Here is a 9,074-nt window from a genome sequence, read left to right as displayed (position 1 = left end):
TTACTAGGATTTCTGAAACCAAAAACAGCAGAAAACAGCAACTGGCTCTTCGGCATCTTGTTAATAGGTTAGTTCCAGAAAATGCATAAATATGACATAAAGTATGCATAAAACATGTAGATATCATCAATAATGTGGCATGGAACATAAGAAATTATCGATACGTCGGAGACGTATCAGCATCCCCAAGCTTAGTTTCTGCTCGTCCCGAGCAGGTAAACGATAAAAAAGATAATTTCTGGAGTGACATGCCATCATAACCTTGATCATACTATTGTAAAGCATATGAGCTGAGATCAAATCATTCAAAGCAAGTATCTATATTGATATAAGAGATGATAATGCAAGAGTTAGACAAGCTAGAAGTTTTCATGAACTATTGCTTTAAAGACATGCAACCGTACAAAGTTCATTAAAGATGTATTAAGTATTCAGCATAGAAGTTCTATCCTTCATTCCAAGCATCAAGTAAATTTTCACAACATAAGAAGGATTCAGTCAAGTAAACATAAACATGAACGTCATGAATCAACTGTTTCGAAGGCTACTCAACCGGTGAGCGCAAGCATTTGGTATTAGCACCAGGATGTTATGGCATAAAGAACGTTAATGGGGGTTTGGAAGGCCAAATGGAAGAAAGGCTTGCAAAGCTGTAAATGACCATTAGACAAGAGGAAGCCTTATGATCGAAGCTATGCAAGGAGTAGTGATTGCCATGCAACAGATGCACATAGAGCTATATGTGTATGAAAGCTCTCCAATGGAACTAGTGGGGGTGCATTCAACTTGGTTGCTCACGAAGACCTAGAGCACTTTTGAGGAGGCTCATCATTGGAATATACAACCCAAGTTCTATAGTGTAAATTCCCCACATAGTTATACTAGTAAAACATGAAAACTCTCTCATATGAATGTAGGTGCTAAACATGAGCACAAATGATGACTATGAATAATGCGGGTGCTAAAACATGAGCACAAGTGTGGATAAAAGATAGTAATGTTGCCCCCTTTTTCTTTATTCTCTTTTTTCCTTTTTTCTTTTTTTTTCTTTTTTTTTCTTTCTTTTCATTTTTTTCTTTCTCTTTTTTTTTTCTTTTTGATGGCCTCCACGGCTCTTTTCATTTTTTGGGGCAACATCCTAATATGACAACACACTTTTTGGTACAAATAACTCATAATGAATGAAACATGAAACTGTATGCCTCTGCCAGTGTAGCAGGATGTGCAATGATCTAGCGTAACATGGGTAACCACACATCAGCTGTATATGATCATGCAAAGCGATATATAAATAATAAATGACAACATGACATGTAATGTAAAAATGGATGTCGCATGGCAATATATCTCGGAACAGCTATGGAAATGCTGTGGTAGGTAGGTATGGTGGCTATTTTGAGGAGATGTATGGGCTTATGTGTAGGAGAACAAGAGAAAGTTCTCCCACGGGTTTGGATGTACCGGCGAAGTATGCACAATTCTCAATGTGAGCAAAAGGCAATGCACAGTACCGAAGAGGCTAGCAAATTTGGATGGTGGAAGTGCCAAAAACCGTAGCTTAACATTAGTCAAAAAGAACTCACAAGCTTATTGCAAACAACTAGCAGGTTCATCATTAAGAGCATGATTAAAATTTACTCCAAGGAGGGCCGTTCACGGTGGCACAAGTACCCCACTAGCTCCCTCGACCTTCAGCACAACTTAGTTATTACGATGAACTCTCAGACATGGAAAGCTATCAAGTCCAACTACGCCTTCAACTATTTAAATAGAGTTTGTAGTACGGCACAAGCTTAAAGACAACAATCCAATACTAATTTTAACTTATTTATCCAGCAAGCCTTACCATCTAAATACCTCAAAACATTTGCAAAGAATCAAGTTATCAAAGCTCAATGTTCTACAAGTATTTTATTATACACTACCACATGCAACATTTCCCGTTTCCAACCATACAACAATTTAACGAAGAAGAAACTTCGCCATGAATACTATGAGTAAAGCCTAAGGACATACTTGTCCATATGCAACAGCGGAGCGTGTCTCTCTCCCACACAAAGAATGCTAGGATCCATTTTATTCAAACAAAACAAAAACAAAAGCAAACCGACGCTCCAAGCAAAGCACATAAGATGTGATGGAATAAAAATATAGTTTCAGGGGAGGAACCTGATAATGTTGTCGATGAAGAAGGGGATGCCTTGGGCATCCCCAAGCTTAGACGCTTGAGTCTTCTTGATATATGCAGGGGTGAACCACCGGGGCATCCCCAAGCTTAGAGCTTTCACTCTCCTTGATCATGTTGTATCATCTCCCTCTCTTGATCCTTGAAAACTTCCTCCACACCAAACTCAAAACAACTCATTAGAGGGTTAGTGCACAATCAAAATTTACATGTTCAGAGGTGACATAATCATTCTTAATACTTCTGGACATTGCAAAAAGCTACTGAAAGTCAATGGAATCGAAATATCCATCGAGCATATCAAAACAGGCAATGCGAAATAAAAGGCAGAATCTGTCAAAACAGAACAGTTCGTAAAGACGAATTTCATTGAGGCACCAGACTTGCTCAAATGAAAATGCTCAAATCGAATGAAACTTGCGTACGTATCTGAGGATCACTCACGTAAATTGGCATAATTTTCTGAGTTACCTACAGAGAATTTTGCCCAGATTCGTGACAGCAGAGAAATCTGTTTTTGCGCAGTAATCCAAATCTAGTATGAACCTTACTATCAACGACTTTACTTGGCACAACAAAACACTAAACTAAGATAAGGAGAGGTTGCTACAGTAGTAAACAACTTTCAATACTCAAATATAAAACAAAATACTGTAGTAAAAACATGGGTTGTCTCCCATAAGCGCTTTTCTTTAACGCCTTTCAGCTAGGCGCAGAAAGTGTGTATTAAGTATTATCGAAGGATGGTGCATCTACAGCGGGGTTTGGAGTTTTCTCAACCATGCATAGTATATTGGATACATAAGTTTTAGCGGCTCCCTTTTCATTAGTCTTGGGCTTGCTACTCTTCATCGAACAAATTTTCAGGAACAAGCCAAGCATAGTTATTTTCTAGTGCGTCATTCATCGCTAGGAGTTTACATGGTATTGGTGCTTTGATCTCCCCACCATCATTAATATTATTAGTGTACCTTATTCTCTCCATGTCCATCTTTTCAAGGAGACTAACAAAATTGGTATAAGAACCAAGCATCTTATATTTAATAAAGACCTTTCTAGCCTCTCTTGCTATACCACCAAATTCTCTAAGAAGGGTTTCTAAAACAAAATCTTTCTTTTCCCCTTCTTCGATATCACCGAGTGTAAGAAACATGTGTTGGATTATAGGATTGAGATTAACAAATTTAGTTTCCAACATGCGAACTAAAGCAGCAGCAGCAATTTCATAAGTAGGAGCAAGTTCTACCAAGTGTCTATCTTCAAAATCTTCAACGGTACTAACATGATTGAAAAATTCTTCTATATTATTTCTTCCAATTATAGACCCACGTCCTACCGGCATGTCTTTTACGGTAAAATTAAAAGGAAACATGTTGAAACAAGTAAAGCAAATGCAAGTAACTAATTTTTTTGTGTTTTTGATATAGCAAACAAAATAGTAAATAAAGTAAAACTAGCAACTATTTTTTTTGTATTTTGATTTAATGCAGCAAACAAAGTAGTAAATAAAACTAAGCAAGACAAAAACAAAGTAAAGAGATTGGGATGTGGAGACTCCCCTTGCAGCGTGTCTTGATCTCCCCGGCAATGGTGCCAGAAATTTGCTTGATGCGCGTGGTTGACGTATTGTCTTTCCGTTCGACACGCGTCCGTTGGGAACCCCAAGAGGAAGGTGTGATGCGCACAGCGGCAAGTTTCCCTCAGTAAGAAACCAAGGTTTATCGAACCAGTAGGAGTCAAGAAGCACGTGAAGGTTGATGGCGGCGAGATGTAGTGCGGCGCAACACCAGGGATTCCGGCGCCAACGTGGAACCTGCACAACACAAACCAAGTACTTTGCCCCAACGAAACAGCGAGGTTGTCAATCTCACCGGCTTGCTGTAACAAAGGATTAGATGTATAGTGTGGAAGATGATTGTTTGCAGAAAATAGTAGAACAAGTATTGCAGTAGATTGTATTTCAGTATAGAGAATTGGACCGGGGTCCACAGTTCACTAGAGGTGTCTCTCCCATAAGATAAATAGCATGTTGGGTGAACAAATTACAGTTGGGCAATTGACAAATAGAGAGGGCATGACCATGCACATACATATTATGATGAGTATTGTGAGATTTAATTGGGCATTACGACAAAGTACATAGACCGCTATCCAGCATGCATCTATGCCTAAAAAGTCCACCTTCAGGTTATCATCCGAACCCCTTCCAGTATTAAGTTGCTAACAACATACAATTGCATTAAGTATTGCGCGTAATGTAATCAATAACTACATCCTCGGACATAGCATCAATGTTTTATCCCTAGTGGCAACAGCACATCCATAACCTTACAGGTTTCTGTCACTCCCCCAGATTCACGGAGACATGAACCCACTATCGAGCATAAATACTCCCTCTTGGAGTTACTAGAAAATACTTGGCCAGAGCCTCTACTAATAACGGAGAGCATGCAAGATCATAAACAACACATAGACATGAATTGATAATCAACATAACATAGTATTCTCTATTCATCGGATCCCAACAAACACAACATATAGCATTACAGATAGATGATCTTGATCATGTTCGGCAGCTCACAAGATCCGACAATGAAGCATAATGAGGAGAAGACAACCATCTAGCTACTGCTATGGACCCATAGTCCAGGGGTAGACTACTCACACATCACTCCGGAGGTGACCATGGCGGCGTAGAGTCCTCCGGGAGATGATTCCCCTCTCCGACAGGGTGCCGGAGGCGATCTCCTGAATCCCCCGAGTAGGGATTGGCGGCGGTGGCGTCTCTGGAAGGTTTTCCGTATCGTGGCTCTCGGTACTGGGGGTTTCGCGACGAAGGCTATTTGTAGGCGGAAGGGCAGGTCAAGGGGCGTCACGAGGGGCCCAGGAGACAGGCCGGCGCGGCCAAGGGCTGGGCCGCGCCGCCCTACCTCCTGGCCACCTCGTGGCCCCACTTCGTTGACTCTTCGGTCTTCTGGAAGCTTCGTGTGAAAATAGGCCCCTGGGCGTTTATTTCGTCCAATTCCGAGAATATTTCCTTACTAGGATTTCTGAAACCAAAAACAGCAGAAAACAGCAACTGGCTCTTCGGCATCTTGTTAATAGGTTAGTTCCAGAAAATGCATAAATATGACATAAAGTATGCATAAAACATGTAGATATCATCAATAATGTGGCATGGAACATAAGAAATTATCGATACGTCGGAGACGTATCAAGGAGTGTCATCTAAATAAAACTAAAATAAATAGACACTCCTTCATGGTATGTGATTGATGGAAGGCACCCGAGGATTCGGTTAGCAATGGCTTGTGAAAGCAAAGGTTGGAAGGAGTGTCACCCAAAAATAAAAATAAACTACATCATGGGAGCCGCTCTTCGAAAGTTTGTTTGGCAAGGGGGTTAGAGTGCCCACTACCATTCGTTGACAACAACAAACACCTCTCAAAACTTTACTTTTATGCTCTCTTTATGATTTCAAAACTTGAAAAGCTGTAGCACATGATTTTATCCCTGCTTCCCTCTGCGAAGGGTCTTTCTTTTACTTTATGTTGAGTCAGTTTACCTACTTCCTTCCATCTTAGAAGCAAATACTTGTGTCAACTGTGCATTGATTCTTACATACTTGCTTATTTGCATTCATCATATTACTTTGTGTTGACAATTATCCATGAGATATGCATGTTGAAAGTTGAAAGCAATTGCTGAAACTTAATCTTCCTTTGTGTTGCTTCAATGCCTTTACTTTGAATTTATTGCTTTATGAGTTAACTCTTATGCAAGACTTTCGATGCTTATCTTGAAAGTACTATTCATGAAAAGTTTTGCTATATGTTATCTATTTGTTAGCAACTATAGATCATTGCCTTGAGTCACTTCATTCATCTCATATGCTTTACAATAGTATGATCAAGGTTATGTAAGTAGCATGTCACTACAGAAATTATTCTTTTTATTGTTTACCTACTCGAGGACGAGTAGGAACTAAGCTTGGGGATGCTGATACGTCTCCAACGTATCTATAATTTCTGATGTTCCATGCTTGTTTTATGACAATACCTACATGTTTTGCTCACACTTTGTAATGTTTTTATGCATTTTCCGGAACTAACCTATTAACAAGATGCCGAAGTGTTTAAAGATAGCTCTCAAGCAATTTACTTTTGGAATGGCGGAGAAATACCATGTAGTAGGTAGGTATGGTGGACACAAATGGCATAGTGGTTGGCTCAAGGATTTTGGATGCATGAGAAGTATTCCCTCTCGATACAAGGCTTAGGCTAGCAAGGCTATTTGAAACAAACACAAGGATGAACCGGTGCAGCAAAACTCACATAAAAGACATATTGTAAACATTATAAGACTTTACACCGTCTTCCTTGTTGTTCAAACTCAATACTAGAAATTATCTAGACCTTAGAGAGACCAATTATGCAAACCAAATTTTAGCATGCTCTATGTATTTCTTCATTAATAGGTGCAAAGTATATGATGCAAGAGCTTAAACATGAGCACAACAATTGCCAAGTATCACATTATCCAAGACATTATAGCAAATTACTACATGTATCATTTCCCGTTTCCAACCGTATAACAATTAACGAAGCAGTTTCAACCTTCGCCATGAAAATTAAAAGCTAAGAACACATGTGTTCATATGAACCAGCGGAGCGTGTCTCTTTCCCACACAAGCATTTATTCAAACAAAAACAAAAACAAAAGCACACAGACGCTCCAAGTAAAGTACATAAGATGTGACCGAATAAAAATATAGTTTCAAGAGAAGGAACCTGATAATTTGTCGATGAAGAAGGGGATGCCTTGGACATCCCCAAGCTTAGATGCTTGAGTCTTCTTGAAATATGCAGGGGTGAACCACCGGGGCATCCCCAAGCTTAGACTTTTCACCCTTCTTGATCGTAGTATATCATCCTCCTCTCTTGACCCTTGAAAACTTCCTCCACACCAAACTCAAAACAACTCATTAGAGGGTTAGTGCATAATCAAAAACTCACATGTTCAGAGGTGACACAATCATTCTTAACACTTCTGGACATTGCTCAAAGCTACTGGAAGTTAATGGAACAAAGAAATCCATCCCACATAGCAAAGGAAGCAATGCGAAATAAAAGGCAGAATCTGTCAAAACAGAACAGTCCGTAAAGACGAATTTTATTGAGGCACCAGACTTGCTCAAATGAAAATGCTCAAATTGAATGAAAGTTGCGTACATATCTGTGGATCACTCACGTAAATTGGAATAATTTTCTGAGTTACCTACAGATAATTTTTGCCCAGATTCGTGACAGCAAAGAAATCTGTTTCTGCGCAGTAATCCAAATCTAGTATGAACCTTACTATCAACGACTTTACTTGGCACAACAATACACAAAACTAAGATAAGGAGAGGTTGCTACAGTAGTAACAACTTCCAAGACACAAATATAAAATAGAGATACTGAAGCAAAATAAACACATGGGTTATCTCCCAAGAAGTTCTTTCTTTATAGCCATTAAGATGGGCTCAGCAGTTTCAATGATGCACTCGCAAGAAATAGTATTTGAAGCAAAAGAGAGCATCAAGAGGCAAATTCAAAACATATTTAAGTCTAACATGCTTCCTATGCATAGGAATCTTGTACACAAACAAGTTATGTAGGCATAATGCAACAAGCATAGGAAAACTAGACAAGCGAAATTTCAAGATTTTTAGCATATAGAGAGGTGTTTTAGTAACATGAAAATTTCTACAACCATATTTTCCTCTCTCATAATAACTTTCAGTAGCAACATGAGCAAACTCAACAATATAACTATCACATAAAGCATTCTTATCATGAGTCTCATGCATAAAATTATTACTCTCCACATAAGCATAGTCAATTTTATTAGTTGTAGTGGGAGCAAATTCAACAAAGTAGCTATCATTATTATTCTCATCATCAAATGTAGGAGGCATACTGTAATCATAATCAAATTTATCCTCCATAACAGGTGGCACGAAAAGACCACTATCATCATAATCATCATAAATAGGAGGCAAAGTATCATCAAAGAAAATTTTCTCCTCAATGCTTGGGGGACTAAAAAGATCATGCTCATCAAAACCAGCTTCCCCAAGCTTAGAATTTTCCATAGCATTAGCAACAATAGTGTTCAAAGCATTCATATTAATAACATTCCCATTAGCATGCATATAAAGTTCCATGGGTTTTTTAATTCTCTCTTCAAACACATCATGTCCTAATTCAAGATAAAGTTCATAAAGATCTCTCATATTTTTGTTGTTTTCCATTATGCCTTACTAGTGTAAACAAGAAACAAAAAGATGCAATTGCAGGATCTAAAGGAAATAGCTTCGAGCACAAACACAATGGCGCCAGAAAAGTACTGTTACCTGGAACCGGAGTATGAGTGCCTTTTACCTTTCCTCCCCGGCAACGGCGCCAGAAAAGTGCTTGGCGCGTACAGTTGACGAGGGAGGAAATGGTGTAGCTTTCCTTCGTTCCCCGGCAACGGCGCCAGAAAAGTACTTGATGTCTACGGGAGCTTCTATTCTTGTAGACAGTGTTGGGCCTCCAAGAGCAGAGGTTTGTAGAACAGCAGCAAGTTTCCCTTAAGTGGATCACCCAAGGTTTATCGATCTCAGGGAGGAAGAGGTCAAAGATATCCCTCTCATGCAACCCTGCAACCACAAAGCAAGAAGTCTCTTGTGTCCCCAACACACCTAATAGGTGCACTAGTTCGGCGAAGAGATAGTGAAATACAGGTGGTATGAATAAATAGTAGCAGTAGCAACGGTGCCAGAAAAGTGCTTGCTGGCGTGTAGTTGATGGTGGTAATATTGCAGGCAGTAGAAACGCAGTAAAATAGTAAACAAGCAGCGATA

Source organism: Lolium perenne, chromosome 1 (genome assembly GCF_019359855.2).
Source record: "Lolium perenne isolate Kyuss_39 chromosome 1, Kyuss_2.0, whole genome shotgun sequence".
NCBI lineage: Eukaryota > Viridiplantae > Streptophyta > Magnoliopsida > Poales > Poaceae > Lolium > Lolium perenne.
The sequence above is the reverse complement of the archived record's forward strand: the minus strand, read 5'-3'. Positions refer to the sequence as shown.